Raw genomic sequence first — 24363 nt, forward strand, 5'->3', positions numbered from 1 at the left:
TGTAAAGGCGTGTTTATCCGCACTGCTGTGGGAGAAGGAGCATACAAACACTTGCACAGCCCCATCAGAGATTCTAGGTGACACTATTAACATATGACAGCTGACATGAAGGTACCATCAACAGAGGCTAATGGATGACTTGGAGGCATTATTTATTATTGCTATTTTTGCCCTCCCTCACAGTGGTTTCTAGAAAGTGCTTTGTCAAGATTTCTAGGCCCAGGCATGTACAAATGACATAGGGTGATTCTCACGGGAGCCCTTGTCTGACGCAGGGCTAAAAGTTAGAAGGCAGCTTGAAAGCAAGAGGGAGAGAAGGGTCAGCTGAGCAGCACCAGACCAGAATGGCAAATGATACTCTGGCCCCAAGAAGACTAAGCAGGCAGATTAAAGCCTGTGGGACTGGAGAGGATAGGTCAGGATGAGCCCCACAGCCCAAGTACTGAAAAGGAATGAACATTCTTCAAGGTGAACAAGCCTGCATTGGTTCAAAAATATCAGCAAGCCCAGTGCTACATTAGTGACCTTGTATATAAATTAGATCTGGAAACATTTGCCAAGGGACTGATGTATCTCATGATTTACACAAAGTGATGGTAGGGTGATTACATCAACAGAGATGATACAAATTTTAGGCCATTGCATAACAAACTCAATATGTGGGAAAAAACTAGGCTCTTCTTAACATTAGGATGTACTGTTAGGAGAGTGAAGCTGCACAGCTTTTCCCTTGGAGCTATCTATCCATCTGTCATCTCTCTATTGATGGAGACAAGGTGGAACAGGCAAGAAGGCATTTACATGGATGTGCATCAATAGATACTAACAGAAGGGTTCTAGAATCCTAGAATGTTTTCCTTTATTTATGTACTTGTTTGTTCCATTGTTTCTTTCTTTTAATTTATTCCTGAGGCTTAGGGTCTTCTTTTGGGTTTGAAAACCCAAAAGGGTGAGCAACCATATCATGGCTTAGATTTTGGGTTCCCTGAAACTGAACATGTATATTAATATGCTACCAAATGCCCAAGTTACTTTTGCATGGAGTTCAATAAGGCTTTCCAGGAACTGAGGAAACCAGAAAAGAATTTTTTGTGACAGCTGACAAACTGACCATGGATAAGACCATTGAGCAACTGTGAGGTTGCTTGGGCTATAAATACCTCTGTGGCAAGCTGAAGGAGTCAGTGAAATCCTGAGGACCAACACATCTTTGAAGGGACAAACCCACTCTGAAGAGGGCCAGGGGTCAAGACACGATTTCCCCAGGGCAGCATTTTGTTAGACCGCTCATGGAGTGGTTGGCCAAGTTTCTCTATATCTGCACAGCTTCATCACAAATAATAAGTCACCTCCAACAGTATCTCTGGAGCATCTGGGGCCTGCAGAAGCAGAAGCAGGGGGAGCAATGAGGTGAGGGTGAGCAGCCAAAAGAAGAGGGGAGAGTGAGAGGGTCCAGGCTCCCCAAACTAATCTGAAAAGATTATTAGCATAATCCAGCTCCTTCTTGGGAACTGGATTTTCCTTCACTGTGAGCCAGGTATAAGTAGTGCCCTTCACAGAACTGATAACAGGGCATTAGCTGCACACACAACCCCTTGTGCCACTGATGAACAGCTCAGAGACAGATTTTAGGAAAACCAGAATCCAGGCTAAATGCTGCAGTGCATTCCAGGCATCTGTCAGCCAAGGGGGCTGGAGATGGTCAAGGCCAGGAGGAGAGGGAACAGAACCTGATCTCATGGTACCAAAGGGACACAGCCTTAAGGATAGCAGTATTCTAGTCACATGATAGCATTACAGGAAAGAATAAGTGGATAAACCAATGGGAAGGCCCAGGGTACTTCCTTGGAAAAACCTAACAAGGCCCTTGAGCAACAGCTAGGATTATATAAACTGTTCACACTTGGCTGGAGAGTTGGCTTTAGGGAGAACTCATGATTAAACACTCCCTGGATATGTGCTCATAGGAATGATGAACGCTTTTGATTCCAGAGCTACGCTGGGGCCAAGCAAAGCTCCAAGGTCCCTTTGGTCCAAGTAAACAGAGAAGAAGGCCTCCCAAAATCCTGGACCTCACATGCAGGGAGGTTGTTTGCCCATCCATGACTTCATGTTGGCTGGACCATGCTTCTTACGACATTCTGGACAGCTCTTCTTAGTGATACAGGCAGTAGTCATCCCAGATGGGTTAAGAAAAGGTAACGGAGTAAATGGAGAATTCAGGGCACTAGGAGGAATTAAAAGATAGGTTTCATCAGAGTAACAAGCTCTCTTCTGTTCTTATGGCATATAATTACAATGTCTGTAATCAGCTTGGTATCCATCTTCCTGCACTGACTCAGTCCACAAATTTTCCTCTGTATTTCTACAGGACATGTATTGCTTTGAATCATTCCTAAACATTTCCTGTATATGCCATACTCTTTCCCTCTTATGCCTATATTCCATACTATACCTGTAATGGAATTCAAAGGCAAGTAAATAAGGTCAGTCCTTGTCCTCAAGGCACTTAAAGTCCAGTGACAGAAACAGGCACACAAATGATAACATGAATGTGGAAGCAGAGGTAGGAACCTGGGGGCTGGCCCAGCCAGTGGGGGTCAGAGGGGTAGGAATGTGCTGGGATATTTTTCCCAGAGACAATGGGTATGATTTTATATCTAAAACCAAGGGAATAAGCCAGGTGGAGAAACACTGTGGGAAATCACATAGAAATCTAAAAACCAATGAAGCCAGAGTGGCCAGAAATTGAGAATCAAGTGTGACAGCCAGGGCAAAGGGTATGGGTAGGTCCACTGGACTTAAAGCTCAAAGACAGAATGATAAGATGGAGCAGATTTAAGAGATGATAGGAAGCAAATGGTTATGAGACATGAGGGAGAAGGGCCCCCCTAAAATCAACCTGATGTCCTCGCTTTGAGGTGGCCCTGTAATTACACAATGAAGAGATGAATTGTTATATGGATCAGGGGAGATACGGGCTTGAGGAAGAAGGGGATCTGGGCCATGTCAAGTTTAAGGCTTTCAAGGGATGGCCAGGTAGAGTTGCTGCTTGGTAGGGAGTTGGAAATACAGTGTTGTATCCCAGGATCTGGATCAGGACCAGAGTCATTAGTCACGAGCTTCAAAAAGTGAACAGCAGGTCCCCAGACCAAAACTTGGAGTCATCTCACATCCCAGGACAAGCATGAGTGTGAGAGAGCCATTCAGTGGAGTGGTCAGAGTGGAAGCTGACCTGCCGGGCTGAGGAGCAAGGGGAAGATGGGGTAGTGGAGGCAGTGAATGTAGCTTTCTTAAATATGAAATTGATGGTGAAGGGAAGATGCGCTGGACCAGCAGTTTGAGAAAAAGGTTCTTCAGAGTAGGGGGTCTTTGGCATGTTTAAAGGACATGGAAAAGGAGCCAGTGAGGATGAATGAAGGTTCAAAATAGGTGATCACAGGGAGCTGATGTCTTAGAGGAGCAATGTGGGGGAGGGATGGGATCGAGGGCAGCCTTTAAAGAGCCATGACCTTCATCCTCTGCAGCAGAGGAAAAGCTTTCAGGATGGCTGAGAGCTGTGGGGCAAAAAAACACAACCCTTCTCTCAAGACTGTGTGTGGTGTAAACTACACTGTCTTGCACTTAGAGGTCAGTTTTCTCTGCATGTTTCAAGCATGGACATTTTCTTTCTGTTATATAGTTATCTCTTTGAAGGCAAGGACTGGAGCTTTGATTTATCTTGGGATCCCAAGAGCACCAAGTACAAGAATTGAATGAGTCATGAATGAATCTGGTCTGCTCATTGCTGATGGCCTTCATGTTCCAGACAATCTAGGCAAGTTTGTAAGAAGCACCGAGTACCAGGAACTTTTCTTCTTCTGGGAGCTGAACTGGGCCTTTAAAGGTTATTTGTATTGACGAGGCATATTTTGTAAGCATTTATTTAATATGAATAAGATGAGGAGAAAATCCCAACTTACAATTGAAAATAATAATTACTTGGTGGAAAGAGAGGATATTAAAAGAAACAAAGACACTTTCTTTTCTGTCTTTTAAGTTACTATTTTCTTTAGAGTTAGACTGAGCTGGAAGTTTCCACAGTGGCAGTTTGGTACATTTGCTCTTTTAGCTTCCCTCCAGATCTCTCTATTAGTCCTGACAGGGCACATGGTACTCTCCTCATGGGGTAAATCAAGTTTGTGAGCCTCCACTACCCAAGACCAGGGCATGGGATTGGCTTCATTGTCTAGCTGTGACTCAATACTTGACACAGATCTACTAGGAAATTTCCTCTATATTGCCGTCTGTCCTCAGCTCTTTCCTTCCTGTCCACTGACAGCATTTGAAGGTCACCCTATTCATCTTTAGTGCTGGATGACGGTCCACATACTATAGTTACTGATGTTCATTCATAGCTTATCTCCTTACACCACAAGTCCTAAGTTCTTGGAGAGGGAAGTCCATTGATTCATCTTTATATTCCCATCACAACTAGATTAGACATTGAGTAAATATTTGTTCTTGAATGAATGAATCATTCACTGTTTCAACTGTTTTATGTGTTCATGCTTCTCTGCAGTCTACTTTCTCATTTACAAGATGAAGAAGCTGAACTAGATTCTGTAAGGTCTTCCCACCTCAGATTTCCAAGTATAATATGGTTCTTTTTCCTTTACTGACTTCATGCCCATCAAAGAGTCATTCCTGAGAGGTGGTTACAAGGGTTTTAGCCCTATGCTAAGACATGGTGGTTTTTGGATTTAGATGGAGAGACAGGTAGAACCCTATGAAAATAGCCCCAAATATGCCGAGCTGCTTATACTGACATCTGGATTGTGTGACAAACCCTACAGATGAGAGGACAAACAGAAACTCAATGCCAGGGACACATGTGTGGACAGTGTCCCTTTAGGAATTACCTTATATTACTCAAAACACCCTGAGTAGGATTGCATTTAAATTGCATGGGTCCTTAGCAGATTATGGCTATGGAGGAAGGAGAGGGCTTCTTCTCAGCACCACACAGAAATATGGCCTAGACCCATTGTGTTTTGGTAAATGGTCTGAGGAGGGTCTGGATACACAATTGGGTGTCAGCAGGCCATGAAGAGCCTGCAGTTGCAAAAAAATACTGGGGCCTTGAGGGAGAGAGCACAGAAAGTCAGGTGTTGGGGACAGAAAAGGGGGATGAGGAGCTAATAATAAGGGCTGGCATCCTTCATTCTGCACCTGCATGTGCTGGGGTTCTGCTGTGGAGAGGGGTCATGAACAGGCTGGGATGGAATGGGAAGTGGAGCCTGGAAGTGGGCTAGAGTCCCTGCCTTAGAACATGTAAGTACTTCCTGTGGCTTATCGATGGGGTGCATGGATGTATGGCAGTGAGTAGGGGGCCATCTCCCTCCACCAACAGAACTGGCTCTGTCCCTTCCTCTTCCTAATAGAACTCCCAAGCATGGGCTTGGGTAAACCCTAAGGATGCCATTTGAGGGCTGTGTTATTGCTGGCCCATGGCTTCAGGTTCTCAGGTGATGGAGGCAGCACTCCCTTCCATGTTAGCCACTCCAGGACCCCACTGGAGAGCGAGACTGAATGGGGTAAACAGCCAGCGGAAGTGCTGGAGTGGGGTGGGGGTCGTGGGGGACAGGGGCTTTTCAGTTAGCGTGGAGATACTCTCCTTGAGCCTTTGGCTCTTCACAATCAAGGCACCAATTTCAATTTCTCCAAACCTTAAGACTTCGTGGAAAAAAGGTTGTTATGCCTGGGAAAGCGGAGTGGGGCTGGGGCAGCTTCAGGAGATCTCAGGGTGCTGAGCTGAGTGCATGATCCCTGTCTCCCACCCCCAAGTCCACAATCTTAATGTAGAGGGAGCACTTCTGTCATGCATGGTTTCTGTTTGCTAATTTGTCTGTTTTAATAATGCATTTGAAGTGCCCTTCTCATTCCCAGAAACCCTTCCTATGCTGGCAAGGATTCACCAAAAACAGGACAGCATGGGAGACCAAACTCAGGAGGTCACAACTTCCCTATCACAGCCCAGGCTGCAAGCCTGCAGAAGGCTGGGAGCCCTGCTCCAGCCCCGTGGGGGCCTGGCCTAGAGGAAGGAGGAGAGTCAGAGACAGAGGGAAACACCAGGGCCAGGCAGTAGCTGTCCCTAGGCTTAGGTTGTTCTCTCCAGCACTGCCCGGGGCAGGTTCTGGTTGCCTTAAGTCACTTGCAACATCAGGGAAGTGCCCTTGAATCTTGGCCTAGGGCTTGCTTTGGGTTTACCCCAGAGGTTCCGTTTGAAATGCACTTGCACTAAAGGCTTCCTCTTTACAGTTAGTTTCAACAGTGAGTCAAGTTCTCTTCAGTTCTGCAAATATTTGGATTTGGGGCCAGGCCAAAATACATGGGTGCGTACGTCACAAAGACTTGTAACATAGAGTCCCAGAATTCAAGGGATTTGCACTGCAGTTGAGGAAACATGCTCATTAAAATAGCAATATTTTATAACTAATGCTTAATACTTATTCAGCCTACATTCTGCTGTGACACATACAGTCACTGTCTTCATCTCCACCATCTAGTAAGGAGGTAGGAAGAACTGAAGTAAACAAAGAAGGAAGGAACTAGAACAAGGACAAACAGTGATATGTCCTGTAATGAAACAATGGTGGGAATCTCTCTTAGACAAAGAGGCATGGAAGGTCTTTCTGAGGAGGTGACATTTAAGATAAGACCAGAAGGATGGGGAGTGAGGATTCCAGAGAAAGGGAGGGAATAGCCTGTGCAAAAGACCTGAGGCAGAGGGAAGCCCTGAAGTAGTTCCAGGAATCACCAGCAGGCTGATGGTACCAGGAGGAAGAGGAGGGTGGTGTGAAGGGAATTAGTGGTGAGCCCTGAGGTGTGTGGACTTCATTCTAAACTCATAGGGAAGTGAAGTGGTGACATATCCTGGAATATGGTTTAAGATGACCACTCTGTCCCATGTGGAGAGTGGGCTGGAGGGATTGTAGAAGCAGCTGCATGGCGGGAGGGGGGAGGTAGGGGGTGTCAGGGATGTTTAGACATGAGAGGGCAGTTCACCTCACTCTGATGCGTGAACAGGAGTTTGCCAAGTGGTGAGAGAGCAGAGCAAACTCGAATAAGGAAGATTGCAACTGCATAAAATCAGCCGGAAGGTGTATGGTCATGGAGGAAAGGATCAGGGGAGAGGAGGTAGAGAAGCAAGGCTGGATCTGAGGCTGTGCTGAGGCACTGGGCCTTGTGCTGTGAGCAGCTGGGGGGCCCCGAGACACACCCAGACCTCCTGAGTAGCCTCTAACTCCTTCAAGGGGGCTGACTCAGTTCAGATGAGTGTCCTCAGGTCTGAGGGCAAGGGGCCACTGGTTAGGGTCACCCTAACATCAACAGAGACTCAACAAAAGGAGCTGAAGTGAGTGTCCTAAAGTGTCCCAGGCTCCCTGCATGGTCACTAGACTACCTGTCCGGGAAGGGGGTCAGGAGGGGTGCAAGACTCCAGGCTCGGGCTACAGACCTCAAGGGCTTCCTGCTATTAAAGCCCTACCAGCCTGGTGCCTCCTGCCTCTCTGAATGATTACTGAGTATCTTGGGATGGTCAACGAGTACCCATTTCTGCTCTTACCATCCACCCAGATCTCCTCATCCTGCTAGTCACCACTGTGACCTCATGCCACTGGGTCAGCACTCCCCAGCTCCCCTGCCCCATCCCCAGTCACCTGTACACCTGATGATTTGTGCAGTGGTAACACTGGGTCCCAGCAAGCCTTCCCAGGGTCAGGGGAAGTTCAGGGGCCAACAGGGTCAACGCCAGAGCAGGCCCATGCTGAGGGTCCAAGGGCAGAAGTTAAAGCCACTGCTTTCCTGTGAGGCACGAGCAACAAGCAGTCTGGTGTTCAAATGACAGGTGTGACATAAAGGGCTGGGAAGGGGAACAGCTGCCCTTGTCTGAGCTGGGCATAGCAAAGCACCTAGCCAGGGCCCAGGAACCAGGGTGGAGATGCCCTGTGGAGGCTCCTCTGCTGGCACAGACAACAGCATCCCCAGGAGGGCACTGGGGGAGGCCTGGTGGTAAACACCACCCTCGGGTGGCTTCATGAGCTAACAGCATGGACAAGGGGGCTGTACTTGTATGAACAATGTGAAACTCTGCTGGAAGTTCCCAGGGTCCTGAGGGAGGGACAGTGAGAGTGGAGAGGACTTGGTGGGGTGCCAGTGTCCTGTAGAGGTGTGCTGTGATCGAGAGCAGAGGCTGCAGTAATTACTATACCTGTGGTGACGATGTGACTTCAGAGGATCTAACTGAAATATGTTTGCTTAGAAGACAGGGACCATGCATCTTGCACCAGGGCAACTCCACCTCCAAGATTTCAAACATCACATCCATGAGTGTCCCCATGTGTACCCCCATGTTTGTCAGGTAACATGTTTCACTTTTCTGACTCAAAACATGTCTCTATTTTTCCATACCTCCTTCTATTTTATTTCTTGCTTACAGCACAGTAGCTGACACCAAAAAGGTAAATAAATACCTCTTGAGTGATTGATTCTCTGAATCACAGAAATACCTTTCCATCTATGAGTGGACACTTTAATTTTAAAGTAACATTGTGTTGCATTTTGTTCCTGACCATATGGTGGCCCCAGCTCAGCTGTGGGGTACCAGGATCAGCATTTGAATACCGGTGAGCTCTGACTGTTGACCTGGAAACCCAGTGACTGCAGAGCTGTCTCAGGAACAGGCCCCTGAAGTGGGGCCATAGCACATCCAATACTTGGGGCCTGCACAAAACACACACCCAGCTTCATAGATTTTTCTCTGTTAGTATCCAAGGCTGGTTTAAAGACTGACTCTAAAGAGTCATGGTCATGGTAAAAGACTAAGAAAGGGATGAAGTTGAGATAATCCATTTCTAACAGTCAATGTCAAAGTCTTATCTCTGGCTGGGTCCATTTGATCAATAGTTAGGAGTCTGGTTAATTACTAATGAGTGATTTATACTTTTTTTTTAAGGAAATGTGGCAAGAGAGTTAAAAATTGAAAGAATACATATGGAAGGTTAAAAACCATAAAGTTGATCTCTAGGAATGAATATTAAGAGAACTGTGTGACCAATCCAAATGGAACAATATTCACATTACAGGGGTACCAGAAGAAGAAGAAGAAGAGAGAAAAAGGGATAGAAAGTGTAGTTGAAGAAATAATTGCTGAAAACTTCCCCAAGCAGAAGGAAATAATCTCTCAGACCATGGAAGCCCACAGATCTCCCAACACAAGGGACCCAAGGAGGACAACACCAAGACAAATAATAATTAAAATGGCAAAGGTCAAAGACAAGGACAGACTACTAAAGGCAGCCAGAGAAATAAAAAATATCACCTACAAAGGAAAACCCATCAGGCTATCATCAGACTTCTCAACAGAAACCTTAAAGACCAGAAGAGAATGGCATGATATATTTAATGCAATGATCAGAAGGGCCTTGAACCAAGAATACTGTATCCAGCACGATTATCATTTAAATTTGAAGGAGAGATTAAACAATTTCCAGACAAACAAGCAAAAGTTGAGGGAATTTGCTTCCCACAAACCACCGTGACAGGGTATTTTAAAGGGACTGCTCTAGACGGAAGCACTCCTAAGGCTAAATAGATGTCACCAGAGAAAAGAAAATCACAGCAGAGAAAACAGACCAACAAAATACTAACTAAAGGCAAAAAATAAAATCAACTACCCACAAAAGTAGTCAAAGGAAACACAGAAGAGTACAGAATAAAACACCTAGTATATAAAGAAGAGAGAAAGATGACTAAGAAGGGAGAGAAATAAAAAATCATCAGACTGTGTTTATAATAGCTTAATAAGACAGTTAAGTTAGATGGTTACATAGCAAAGAAACTACCCTTGAACTTTTGATAACCATGAATCCAAAGCCTGCAGTGGCAATAAGTACATATCTATCGATGATCACCCTAAATGTAAATGGACTGAATGCACCAATCAAAACACACAGAGTGATAGAATGGATAAAAATACAATACCCATCTATATGCTGCTTACAAGAGACTCACCTCAAATACAAAGATATACACAGTGTAAAAGTGAAGGGATAGAAAAAGATATTTCATGCAAACAATAGGGAGAAAAAAGCAGGTGTTGCAGTACTTGTATCAGACAAAATAGACTTCAAAAAAAAGAAAGTATCAAGAGATAAAGAAGGACATTACATAATGATAAACAGGGCAGTCCAACGAGAGGATATAACCATTATAAATATATATGCACCCAACACAGGAGCATGGCATATGTGAAACAAATATAGAATTAAAGGACAAAATAGAATGCAATGCATTCATTTTAGGAGACTTCAACACACTACTCACTCCAAAGGACAGAACCTCCAGACGCAAAATAAGTGAGGAAGCAGAGGCACTGAATAATACACTAGAACAGATGGACCTACCATACATCTACAGAACTCCACACCCCAAAGCAGCAGGATGCACATTCTTCTCAAGTGCACATGGAACATTTTCAAGAATAGACCACATACTAGGCCACAAAAAGAACCTCAGTAAATTAAAAAAGATTGAAATTGTACCAACCAACTTCTCAGATCAGAAAGGTATGAAACTAGAAATAAATTGTACAAAGAAAACAAAAAGGCTCAGAAATACATGGAGGCTTAATGACATGCTCCTAAATAATCAATGGATCAATGACCAAATTAAAACAGAGATCAAGCAATATATGGAGACAAATGACAACAACAACACAAAGCCCCAACTTCTGTGGGATGCAGTGAAGGCAGTTCTAAGAAGAAAGTATATAGCAATTCAGGCCTATTTAAAGAAGGAAGATCAATCCCAAATGAATAGTCTAAAGTCACAATTATTGAATCTGGAAAAAGAAGAACAAATGAGGCCCAAAGTCAGCAGAAGGAGGGACATAATAAAGCTCAGAGAAGAAATAAATAAAATTGAGAAGAATTAAACAATAGAAAAAATCAATGAAACCAAGAGCTGGTTCTTTGAGAAAATAGACAAAATAGATAAACCCCTAGGCAGACTTATTAAGACAAAAAGAGGATCACCACACATAAACAGAATCAGAAATGAGAAAGGAAAAATCATGACAGACCCCACAGAAATACAAAGAATTATTAGAGAATACTATGAAAATATATATGCTAACAAGCTGGAAAACCTAGAAGAAATAGACACTTCCTAGAAAAATACAACCTTCCAAGACTGACCAAGGAAGAAACAGAAAATCTAAACACACCAATTACCAGCAATGAAATTGAATTGGTAATCAAAAGAATACCCAAGAGCAAAACCCAAAATCCAGATGGATTCACCACTGAACTTTATCAGACATATAGAGAAGACATAATACCCATTCTCCTTAAAGTTTTCCAAAAAATACAAGAGGGAATACTTGCAAACTCATTCTATGAAGCCAGCATCACTCTAATACCAAAACCAGGTAAAGACCCCACCAAAAAAGAAAATTACAGACCAATATCCCTGATAAACATAGATGCAAAAATTCTCAACAAAATATTAGGAAACTGAATTCAAAAATACATCAAGAGGATCATACGCCATGATCAAGTGGGATTCATCTCAGGGATGCAAGGAAGGTACAACATTTGAAAATTCATCAACATAATTTACCACATCAACAAAAAGAAGGAAAAAAACCACATGATCATCTCCATAGATGCTAAAAAAGCATTCGACAAAATTCAACATCCATTCATGATGAAAACTCTCAACAAAATGGTTACAGAGGGCAAGTACCTCAACATAATAAAGGCCATATATGACAAACCCACAGCCAACATCATACTTAACAGTGAGAAGCTGAAAGCTTTTCCTCTGAGATCGGGAACAAGACAGGGAAGCCCACTCTCCCCACTGTTATTCAACATAGTACTGGAGGTCCTAGCCATGGCAATCAGACAACACAAAGAAATAAAAGGCATCCAGATTGGTAAAGAAGAATCCAAACTGTCACTATTTGCAGATGACATGATATTGTTCATAAAAAAACCCTAAAGACTCTACTCAAAAACTACTAGAACTAATACCTGAATTCAGCAAAGTTGCAGGATACAAAATTAATACAAAGAAATCTGTTGCTTTCCTCACTAATGATGAACTCGCAAAAAGAGAAATCAGGAAAACAATTCCATTCACAATTGCATCAAAAAGAATAAAATACCTAGGAATAAACCTAACCAAGGAAGTGAAAGGTGAGATTAAAGAAGAAACTAATAAATGGAAACACATCCCATGCTCATAGATAGGATGAATTAATATTGTCAAAATGGCCATCCTGTCTAAAGCAATCTATAGATTCAATGCAATCCCTATCAAAATACTGACAGCCTTCTTCAACAAACTGGAACAAATAGTTCTAAAACTCATATGGAACCACAAAAGACCCGAAAAAGCCCAAGCAGTCTGGAGAACGAAGAACAAAGCAGGGAGGATCTTGCTTCCCAACTTCAAGCTCTACTACAAAGCCACAGTAATCAAGACAAGTTGGTACTGGCACAAGAACAGACCCACAAACAAGTGGAACAGAATAGAGAGTCCAGATATTAACCCAAACATATACAGTCAATTAATATATGATAAAGGAGCCATGGATATACAATGGGGAAATGACAGCCTCTAGAACAACTGGTGTTGGCAAAACTGGACAGCTACATGTAAGAGAATGAAACTGAATCATTGTCTAACCCCAAACACAAAAGTAAATTCAAAATGGATCAAAGACCTGAATGTAAGTCATGAAACCATAAAACTCTTAGAGAAAAACATAGGCAAAAATTCTTTGTACATAAACATAAACACAAGCAACTTCTTCCTGAACATATCTCCCCAGGCAAGGGAAACAAAAGCAAAAATGAACAAGCTGAAAAGCTTCTGTACAGCAAAGGACACCATCAATAGAACAAAGAGACATCCTACAGTATGAGAGAATATATTCATAAATGACATATCCAATAAAGGGTTGACTTCCAAAATATATAAAGAGCTCGCGCACCTCAACAAACAAAAAGCAAATAATCCAGTTAAAAAATGGGCAGAGGATCTGATCAGACACTTCTCCAAAGAAGAAATTCAGGTGGCCAACAGGCACATGAAAAGATGCTCCACATCACTAATCATCAGGGAAATGCAAATTAAAATCACAATGAGATATCACCTCACACCAGTAAGGATGGTCTCCATCCAAAAGACAAACAACAACAAATGTTGGCAAGAAAGTGGAGAAAGGGGAACCCCCCTACACTGCTGGTGGGAATGTAAATTAGTTCAACCATTGTGGGAAGCAGTATGGAGGTTTCTCAAAAAACTCAAAATAGAAATACCATTTGACCCAGGCATTCCACTCCTAGGAATTTACCCTAAGAATGCAGCAGCCCAGTTTGAAAGAGACATGTGCACCCCTATGTTTAATGCAGCACTATTTACAATAGCCAAGAAATGGAAGCAACCTAAGTGTCCATCAGTAGATGAATGGATAAAGAAGATGTGGTACATATACACAATGGAATATTATTCAGCCATAAGGAGGAAACAAATCCTACCATTTGCAACGACATGGATGGAGCTAGAGGGTATTATGCTCAGTGAAATAAGCCATGCTGAAAAAACAAGTATCAAATGATTTCACTCAACTGTGGAGTATAAGAACAAAGAAAAAACTAAAGGAACAAAACAGCAGAGACTCACAGAACCCAGGAATGGACTAACAGTTACCAAATGGAAAGGGACTGGGGAGGATCAGTGGGAAGGGAGAGACAAGGGGGGAAAAGGTGCATTAGGATTAGCAGACATAATGTACAGGGGGGCACAGGGAGGGCCGTACAACATAGAGAAGACAAGTAGTGGTTCTATAGCATCTTACTATGCTGTTGGACAGTGACTGTAATGGGGTTTGTGGTGGGGACTTGATGATGGGGGGAGTCTAGTAACCATAATGTGGCTCATGCAATTGTAGATTAATGATACCAAAATAAAAAACCATCCATGAAGTTACTAATAAGGCTTAAAACTCTTGGCCCAGATCCCCAGCCCAATTAATGGCATCTCCATTGGCTGAAGCAGAATCTGCGTCATCCTGGACCATCCTCATCCTCCTTCATCTCCCAATCTAGTTTTCCTTCAATGCTACTGATTTTACCACATATTTCCCTAATCTCTCCACTCCTCTCTGCAAGACTGAGGAAATAACATACCTACCTCACTGGGGGGAGGTAAGGATGAAATGTTTTAATAAAGGGAACAGCATGCTTAATATATATTCACAAATATTATTAGGAAAACCCTGGTATCTACTTCTGGACAATGAAGGACAGAAAAAGTAGACAAACATCTTGGCTCTGAACCACCAGGGCTTCCAAAGAGCCACTGAGTTCCCATGGGAAAGAAAAATGCAGAGAAACTGGTCTGTGCTGTCTGGCTTTTTGTTCTGGGTGGGGATAGGGAGGATGGGTGGTACAGACAGAGAGCAAACAGCAAACAGAATGGGAGATGGGCCAAGGATCAAAACTCCACCGGTACAGAGACCTGAGTCTTAGCACTTCCAGTACATAGGATAGGTGATGGCTCTATGGATTCTGGGAGAGACTGGATCACCAAATCCTTAGTCTTGGGGTTTGATGGCAAGGTTTGCAGAGAGGGGAGATGACCAGAAGGGACATCTCTGTGGATGCCCCTTCTCTACCCAGGGGATGTAGGGGCCAGCATAGGCTGGACACTGTAGACCTGGCATTCTTTACAAGTTCTAAGCCAGACCATTGACTGAGGAAGACTGTCTGATCTACTTTTATGAGAAGGAGCTCAATCAATCACAATTTGCCTTAGAAAATAAAAGAAAGGGAAACATTTCTTACCTTTCAATGTTATGATGAAATATATTACCTGTGTGCTGCTTGTAATCAAAATAAAATTCCTTTAAAAAATCATGAAATTTGTAGTAATTTTTTAGTCTGCATGCATTTTCTCAGTCAATGGTACTCAAATTATGAGGGTCTGAGAGAACTTTTTTTCGCATTAAATGTGGGTCCTCATTCCTGAACCAGTTGAGAATCACCAGCTTATGAGTAAAGTCTCATTGACATGGTGCAGAATTCCATCCACAACAGGGCTCTTGCTGGTCTCCCAGCCACATCTCCGGGCACCCCCGTGCCCTTGAGAGGGCAGTGCTCCTATTCTCATGGGGTCATTCGTTCATTCCACTAATATTTGTTACACAACTGACGGTGTCCAGCTGAGGTTCAGGTTTTCTCGGGAAAGAGCAGAGAAGACCCAGAGACCCTGCTCTCCTGGAGCTGACACTCTAGCCTCCTGACAAATCAGAGCTGCTCCACACCTGAACACTGTCCTTTCTGCTGAGATGTCCTGCCTCTCCCTCTCTATCTGCACAAGTCCCACTCATAATAAAAACCACTCAGGCCTCAACCTTCATAGCCCTACCAGACAGCAGAATCCCTGTATGGTCTTTGCTTCATATGCTTCCCAGAAGGACCAGCTGGTATAGAAATGATCCTTCACCCACCTGAATCCCTCTGAAAGTATACAGATGCCAGAGCCCAGAACAGAGCCTGGACAGAGTAGAACTCCTTAATGTTATAAAAACTTGCCAAAACATTGGCACGTGGCTGTTGCTTCTTCCAGTTATGGCCATTGATCCAGCAGTTCTCAAACCAGGCTGCACATTGAAATCACCTGGAGAGCTTTTAAAAAAGCACTGCCACCAGCTTTCCTCCTGAGACAATCTGATTTAATTGGTTGGAGGAGAAGGGGCAGGCACAGGTATTATTTAAATGCTCCCTAAGTGATTCCACTCAGCAGAGTTGAGAACAACCTCTATAGAGATACAAAAATAAAGGCCAAGGGATTTGGTCCTTAAGAAAGTTCCTGCCACTTTCACGGGCATATTGAGGGCATGAACTAGATCATCAGGACAACACAGAATTCATAGGTGCTTCTCTACATTCGCCATCTCGCAGCATTGCCCAGGGGCCTGTTCTTTGCCTGGGTGTAGGAAAGCAGGGACCAAAGCAACGGTAGCAAGGGTTTTGTTGTAGACAGGCTGGTCCATTCCAAGGGTCAGTGGTAGACAGCAGGGAGTGAGTTTTTAGGAATACTGCCAGTGAGGTTGTCCCCACATTTGCCATCTTGATGGGCACTTCTAGAACCTTCCAAGATGTGTCACAGACAATTCACCCATCTTAGAGCAGAGCAATCCAAGAACCTCACTCTGGAATCCCCTCAATGAAGTATGTGGGGGAAGAGTGTGACTCATGTGGGGTGACAACCCCGCCACTGCAGCTGTCCTGCTTATCTGCCCCCTCCATCCCAGCTGCCCTAGCTTCATTTCTGCTACAGGGCATGTCTCTGTTGTGATTTCCCTCTTTATAGGAAATGAATCAGGCCCTGTGGAGAAAGGTGTGTGTTCTCAATACCTCAAGCCCCAGGCCAGTATCATCTTCTCTGGGAAAGGTGTTAGGTGGGAGGGATACCCCATCACTCCTTAATTTCCACTGGTTTCTGAGGATGAAGACTAGAAATTAGATACTGGGCTTTCAGAGCAGATTAAGAACCCATGTCAGACTCTGTAGCCCAGGGACAGAGAAGTGTGGCATTTTAAAAGAAGAAATAAAAAAAAGGTCCCCAAGACCACACTCGGAGAACCTCTTCTCCAAATTATGGACCCTCTTCTACCAGAGAACAACCACAAGGAAATTTTCAATATATTTTTTTTCCCTAATATCTTCTCCCTACTTCCAAAAAAATATTTGAGAATCCACTAAGCATTAGTTATTTTTAGGACTTTTGTTCATCTATTATTTAACTGACATATTTCCTGCACACCTTAAGTTTATTTTTATTTTGGGCACCAGCTGGTGGCAATTAATGGTATGTAACCTCCGCATAATGCTTTTATACTTATAGACCAATTATTCAGTCAGCCCTCACTTCTTCAGGCCAAACAATACAAATTCAATTTGCATATGTTCCCTAGGTTATTGCAAAATCCCCATCTGAGTGCATTTGAAGTACAGAATGGCGATCATTTTAAATCACAGTCAATTGCCCAGGTTTTCACTTGAACGAAATTTAGGTACCATTTAGTCACAAAGATGATTTTACTTCAAGATTTGCAGTAGTGCCTCTTCTCTGGAGTAATCTCCCTCACCACCCCCAAGTCCTATTTCTTTCTTATTGGCCCTTAAACTCACATGACTACATTTAAAAATCATGAATCAAGAATAAAATGTAATGGAAATAGTGCTGTATTAGAAAAATGCACTTGGAATCCCTGAAAAGTGGGGAGACTATATTATTTATTTCTTTGATAATTTTGAAAAAGGGCAGTCTGTGCCTCCAGGTAAGGCAGCCGTGGTATCAGATGCAGAATGAGTCAGTGGGGACATGCTTCTCAGGCCTATATTTGCTTCTTTGTCCAGCCTAAATGCTCATCATTAGCTGAAGCAGGAGCAGCACTCCTGGAAAGTCAAGACGTGCGGGGCCATTGCCAAGGAATGGGAAATGCCCAAGCACACCCGACAAGCCTCTTCTTTGTATGGGTCAGTACTGAGCATTATGGCCTGGGACAGCCCTGTGGTCTAACACAAAACTCAGGTTTTGCTGATGACCTACACCTGTTTAGATTTCCATTTCCTTTGTTCTCTCAGAATGTGGTCCTTCCAGGTTCCACATGTGTGAAAGGGAGAGACTCACAATGGCTCCAACAAGAATGAAAAGGGAAATATGAATGGAATATTGGAAATCCTCAGGCAAGGAATGTGGGCAGATTCAGTGTCAGCCACCTTAGCTTCTGAGCACATAGCAATAGCTCAGGGGAGAAAGGGTGTACCTAGGTGAGTTTATGGGCTGGCCTTTACAGGTTTGGACGTAGGACTCTATAGGTGTGAATCAATCTATTAAAGACACTGGAAGGAGTTTCTTTCTGGGTTCCTCATCTCTTGTCTCTAGTTCAACATGGAGGAAGGAAGAAGGAGCTCTCAGTCTAATAACTGGGAGGATTTTACAATATGCATTAATGTAGAAAGCCACATTTTTCTTCCTGAGCAACCCCAAAGGAACCCAATGATGAGTTCAGCGGGACTGTGTTTCTTACTCCAATGGACCAGGTAACAGAAAAGAGCATCCAGAGAAACAGAGCCCAGAGCTCTAGACTCTCCTCTTTCCTTTGGCCACATGCCTCAAAATGCTCCTGATTGTAAGGAGAGATGAGTGATGCAGGCAGCTCACAGGATGGGAGCTGCAGGTGACTTTGAAGGGTTGTAGCCTAGTTGAGAAGACAGGAAACCAAAGGGTTACAAAATAATATAACACATTATATTTGGACATCATGGGAGGAATGTCCAAGTGTGATGGGAAGCAGAAAGGAAGGTGTTGTCAGATCCTCCGGAGAGGTTCAGAAAAGGCTTCCTGCATGGATGGAGAGGCAGCTGAGACAAGTCTTACAGAATCAGTAGAGACTATCAGGTGGGCCAGGAGGGACAGGCACGTGCAAAGGCTGGAGACCTGTGGGAATGGTAAGCAGCTTGCTGAGACTGGTTGGAGCCAAGAGCCTGAGCTCAAATATTCTTATGTGTTTGATGCTGGGCTCAGTCTGTGTGCATGTGGAGATTTGGCTGGAGTGACATGGTGGTATATATGAAAGATATACCCATTGGCAATGTGGAGGTAAATGTGAGGCAAAATGATGAACAAAATAGTGGCAGACACTTCCAGGTTATAATAAGGATGATAAGGAGCTGAGAGTGGGTGCAGGTTTTGGAGGGAAGATGATGACCCACCAAGCTGAGAGGGGCCGGAGGGTGTCTGTGTGGGTAGTCTAGCACATCTGGGTGACAAGAATCCAAAGCTCTGTGAAGAAGTCTTTGCTAGAGATGCAGATCTGGGGTTCCTTCAAATACAGATGATTGTGGGAGCCTCAATTGGGTTGGGCTATTGAGGGGCGACCAATGTTGCCTGGCCACACAGGCCTCTGTGCGAGGGAGAAAAGCAGACAAGCCACAGACACCAAGGCAAGGACAGAGTTTCTAAGCTACAGAGCCATCGCCAGTGTCAAATATTTCAGGAGGACTGAATAAAGTATGTGAAATATGCCTTTGGAATACAGTCATCCAGGAGATCTGTGGTGATCTGAGCAAGAACAGTTACATCAAAATACTTACAGGTAAGGGAAGAGGCCAGCTTTCCCGGACAAAAAGGAGTAAGAAGGAAATACTGGAGACAGCAAGAAAGGTATGTATACAGATCTTCCTCGACTTATGATGGGGTTACCTCCCAATAAATTCATCATAAATTGAAAATATTATAAGTTGGTATTTAATACTCCTAACCCCCCAAACATCCCAGCTTAGGCTCGCCTACCTTAAACATGCTCAGAACACTCACAATAGTCTACAGCTGGGCAAAATCATCTAACACAAAGCCTATTTTTATAGAAAGTATTGACGATCTCATGTGATTTATTGACTACTATACTGAAAGTGAAAAACAGTGGTTGTGTGGGCACAGAATGGTTGTCACTGCATCGGCTGGTTACCCTGGTGATCACGTGGCCACCTGGGAATTGTGGCTCACTGCCGCTGCCTGGCATCAAGCAAGAGGATGTTACTTTACATCACTAGCCTGGGAAAAGATCAAAATTCAAAATTCAGTTATGGTTCTGGCAAGTGCACATTGCTTTTGAACCATCGTAGCGTCAAAAAAATCTTAAGTTGAACCATCATGTGTTGGGACCACCTGTACTGGGAAGTGTTGAGAAGGCTGTGTGGACATCCGGCTCTCCCGTCTACCGGCTATGCAGCTGCAATCATGCAGCAGGCATTAGAGCATCTTTAGTGTGACAGGCAATGTGCTCAGCCACAGGGGATGTAAAGAGAAGCAAGACAAAGTCCATGTGCCCAAATTACTTTCTGTCTGTGGCTCCAGAGACATAGATGTCAAATGCAAAATGATAAATTCTGGACAGAACAGTATTTAGTTCGAGTCATGATCTGGAAGAAAAGGGTACAATCCTTGCTCTTAAGGAGCTTAATGTTTAGTGTGCACACAGTTATGGAAGAAGGGATGAAGCTGTAATAGAAGGATGTTGTACTTTGGGCATCCAGAAAACACCAGTAAATTAAATTTTAAGTGAGGATTGAAGAAGGTCTCCATGAGAAGGTGGAGTTTGATTCAAACCTTGAACAGTGGGCTGTAAAGGCTAATGGGATGATAGAGATGGTCATTTCAGGGAGAGGTGGTGACATTTTAAGGAGAAGACACTCTAAGGGGAAACCTCTGGAGACCCTGTCTTAATCTGAAGGAGTAAGCATAAAGGATGAATTTAGAGCACAGAGTCAGACTTAGGGGAAAAGTCACTTGGATCTAGGACTTCCATGTCATCTCTAGTCATCCAGACTCAAACTCCCTAATCGCTCCCGGACAGAGGGCTGGCGGCACATCGCCACGTCAGCACTGACGTTTCATCCTCCCAAGGGCACATCCCTGTGGCTCCGTAGTGAGGACAGTGGAACAGCCTGCCCTTTGTTTCTGTGTGCGCATGCGTGTACACACTCCGGGCGAGTCTGTGTTCCTGTGGCCTTTTCCCCCGGGGGCTCCCTGGGGGCTGATATGACACTGGCGTCAGGGACGATAAAACAAACATGTTGTCCTGCATTGGGTAAGGATAGCTGAGTAAACCTGCAGTGAGCTCATGGGGGAGTGTCCTGTTTGTGGTTCCATTATGACCGTTTTTCTCTTTTAAAAAGACCTCATGTCCTGATGTAAGTGTTCGTTTTTTAAAACATTGTATGTATTGAAAATGTTATATGAAGATAGGGCCTGGGTACAAAATACAGAAAAGTGAGGTTTAAACATGGTTTGGTAAATTTCTAAAAAAAAAAATCATATCCCAACTTTTAATTAAGGCAAGGGTGTTGAATTTAAACAAATAAATGACTAGAATTGACTACCAGTGTACAAACAAGGCCATCATTTAAAAATGTAATCACCCCTTTTTCCCTTCCAGATATTAGTCTGGTCTGAATTTCTAGCCCTGTTTTCTCTCTACTAGAGGCTCAGTGAGCTGAGGTTCTGACCTGTTTCAGAGCCACTTTTTTGGCAAACAACGCACAGCAATCAAATCAGCCTCTGAGTTGGCCCAAAACATCAAATGGGCCTGAACATGATGGCAGCTTTTCAGGCACATATAAACTTGGCCTGTATTCTTCGGGGCGTTAGTCTGGCACCTCTCAGGATCAGTAAATAAGCTTTGTGAAAAGCCCAAACAAACCATAAGGAAATCCTGCATTTTGAAACAAAAGGTATAAAAGCTAAGTAAAGACACACATTGCCATTGTCTGCTCTGCCAGGATGTGAGCCATTGCCTTGGAAGAAAGATAACATGAAAGATACCATAATGGCAAGGCCAAAACTACAGGTCCCATGAAAACAGGACAAAAAACAGCAAGGAAGAAATGCTCCGTGTGCTTTCAGCTGGCCCAGGGGAGGAAAAAATCAAAAGAGCAACTCCCTCTTGAACTTGTTGGAGAAATGGAGACACAGGAGGAGGAAGAGGAGAATGAACAGTGGGACCAAGTGCAGGTCTTGAGGAGAAACATGAGGGTGGGAACGAAGACAAGCAGAATAATTTAACGCCAGCCGAAGGAACTCAGGGGCAGAGAGGATGTTTTTTTTTACATATTTTCCTTTTTTGTTGTTCAGGGGGAGGAGGATGGAAAAAGAAAGTCAGCCTGTTTAATGAAGGAGCAGGAAGTTGAAAGCCCAAAGACTCCCCTTTAGCTGAGCTTTTAAACTGCCTTTAAAAAAATTGCCTTAAATAAGAAAAGTAAAACTAAGGGGTAAGGACAATTGGAAAATAATGAAGATGTTGTCAGTAAACTGTTGATAAGGGGTTAAGGGCCTATTTAGGGAAATTGAAGACATGCAGATGAGAGGTTGAAATAACATGCACCCGAGCCTGTTCAGCGGAACTAGCTAAAAGGATCAGCAACACCACTGAGACAACTATTGTTTAATGCCAGTCAGTATACAGGGGGTACTGAGAACAGGTGTGGTAATGCTATATCTCATCTCATATTAATATCGAGCATGATAAATGCATTAATTGTTCTCAGAGTTCAATGTACCCATCTGGATCCCATCTTTCTCTCCTCTCAGTAATCATGTGATAGGAGTGACTAAAGAAAAAGATGTTTAAAATGCTTTTTGATATTAAACAGAAATAGAATCACATATCCCAATAAAAAAGAGGGGAACTGAGGCAGTGGAACCAAGGAATTGTTGAAGATCAAAGGCCAAGTCGGTGACTGAGTTATAACTCATTTTCTAGAATCCAGACATCTTCCAAAAGAGGACAGAGCAGAGAAGGCGACCTGGTCTCAGGTGTTCACGCAGGCTAACCAAGGGGGCTCAGGGATGTCCTCACACTTTTACTGGAGCTGTTAGCACTGGGAGCCCTTTCAGAAGCAGACCTTGTCTGAATTCATAACATGACCACTACAGCCACAGCTGTTGTTTCCCAGCCATCTTCCTACTCTGAGACATACTCAACCAGTGGTTGACCTAAAAATCTGAACCTCGTTATTCTTTCACTCCCTACCCTCAAACAAATTTCAGAAAGACTCTCACTCTGCCTTGTGAATTGCAGAATAAATCTGGACCCGCCTCTTTACCTGTTGAAACTGCATGGTCAAGAAAGAAGATGAAAAGTTTGAGTGGTTTCTGCCCATAGACCAGATCAAGGGAGAAATTAAACTTCAGCAAGTGATAACAACACAGGTTTTCAGAATTTAGAAGACAAGGAGGTGAAGGTAGCTTAGTGGACACCCTTACACACCTTATAAGCATCTCCTGCTAAATTACCCAGTCCTGGGCTGGCAGGCCACCTGTGTCCCCAGCTGGTCTCGACGGACCCCTTCACTCCTGCCCCTCCAAACCAGGCAGGGCACTGAAGCCTCCCTGCTCACCCCTGTTCCTTGTTCCCAGCTGCCTGATGGGAAGCGACATCAGGGTCAGTGTTTTTATTCTGCCTGCTGGGTTGTGCTGATGGACCAACGACAGTCAGCAAGGAATAAACTGTGCCAGAGAGGAATGTCCTCTTCTAGGAGGACTCAGCTTGGGATAGGAAGACAGGGAGCCCATGGCATTTGGTGAAGTCCTTGATTGTCCTTTATGAAATATTAACTGAAAATGGATTTGTATTGGCCTGGTTCTAAGAAGGTCATCCAGGTTGACTGTGAAAGGCAGACGCACTGAGTCAACAAAGGGAAGTGAGAAGAATCACACCATTTCTCTGAGCTAATGTGTCCAACTGTGTACCACTGGGATACTTTAATGGCACTCCACAGATTGGCGTGTTTTTATGATAACTATCTCCATAGCAACCAGGTAGCCAGACACTAAACAGATCTCAAGGATTTTAAATCTCAGCCCGGTGAGGGAAGCCCACTCTACCTACTGTTCCCTTGGAGCCACTTTGCATGGAGGGCAGGTGTGGGGCCTCCCTAAGGCCCAGCTCTGTCCAGGGACAGCAATGGCAGGAGGGGAGCCTTTTTCTTTATCATTTTGACTAAAGAGCCAGAAGAAAAGGTAAATAGCAGGTAAATTAAACTCACATGAAAGTGGGAAAGCGTTGTAAACACTAGAGAGACTGGTGAGGCTATGTCAATGGCCACAAAGAAATAACTAAGTGAGAAGTGTCCTGGAAAGCCTTGTCTGGGGTGGGAAGGGTGGTAGAAGAGACTTACATTGCAGGAATTGTCTGAGGAGATAGGGAAGGAAAGACAACAGAGCTTAAAACAGCTCAGAGACTGAGAGGAGGGTCCAGCTGGGCAGGAGCTAGGATGCCAGTCAGGGAAACCAGCTCCCTGGGGCTGTTCCAGTGAGTCCAGAGGGCTGACCCAGGGCACAATAGCAGGGAGATGGTGGGGGCACAAGAGGCCAAGAGCACTGCTTTTACCTCTGAGTGCAGCCCTGCACGGCTCACGTGGCACTCTCCCCAAAGGTGAGCTTGGCCAGTGCTGAGCCCTGGGACTCCTTTCACTTAGCAACGGCTCCCCTGTGCTAACTGCACATGGAGGGCAGGATAACAAGGTTCCAGGCAGAACCAGAAAGAAAACACAGCTGATGAAATGGAACAAAGGGATATGTAGCTGGAACCCCAGGAAGCAGTTTCCTCAGTGGCATCTGAATGGGCTGCAAATGGCCCTTAGGAGGGAACTCCCCTCTCTGTCATAATCTAAACCAGGGCCAGACCAGGCGTGGTGGACCACTGGGGAGGTAACATGTGGATGGAGGGAGGAGAGCAAG

General features: G+C 44.1%; 1 long non-coding RNA gene across 2 annotated transcripts in view; it reads left to right on the plus strand.

Annotated features, from left to right (window-relative positions):
• The window catches only part of LOC118929299 (uncharacterized), a 67830-nt gene extending 60799 nt beyond the window's left edge, over positions 1 to 7031 (plus strand). For both annotated transcript variants that reach the window (XR_008998851.1, XR_005031536.2), the window contains one exon: positions 3683 to 7031. This is a non-coding gene — a long non-coding RNA (uncharacterized LOC118929299). The remainder of the gene's footprint in view (positions 1 to 3682) is intronic.
• Positions 7032 to 24363: the final 17332 nt, after the last annotated feature.

The sequence above is a fragment of the Manis pentadactyla genome, chromosome 8 (assembly GCF_030020395.1).
Source record: "Manis pentadactyla isolate mManPen7 chromosome 8, mManPen7.hap1, whole genome shotgun sequence".
Lineage (NCBI taxonomy): Eukaryota > Metazoa > Chordata > Mammalia > Pholidota > Manidae > Manis > Manis pentadactyla.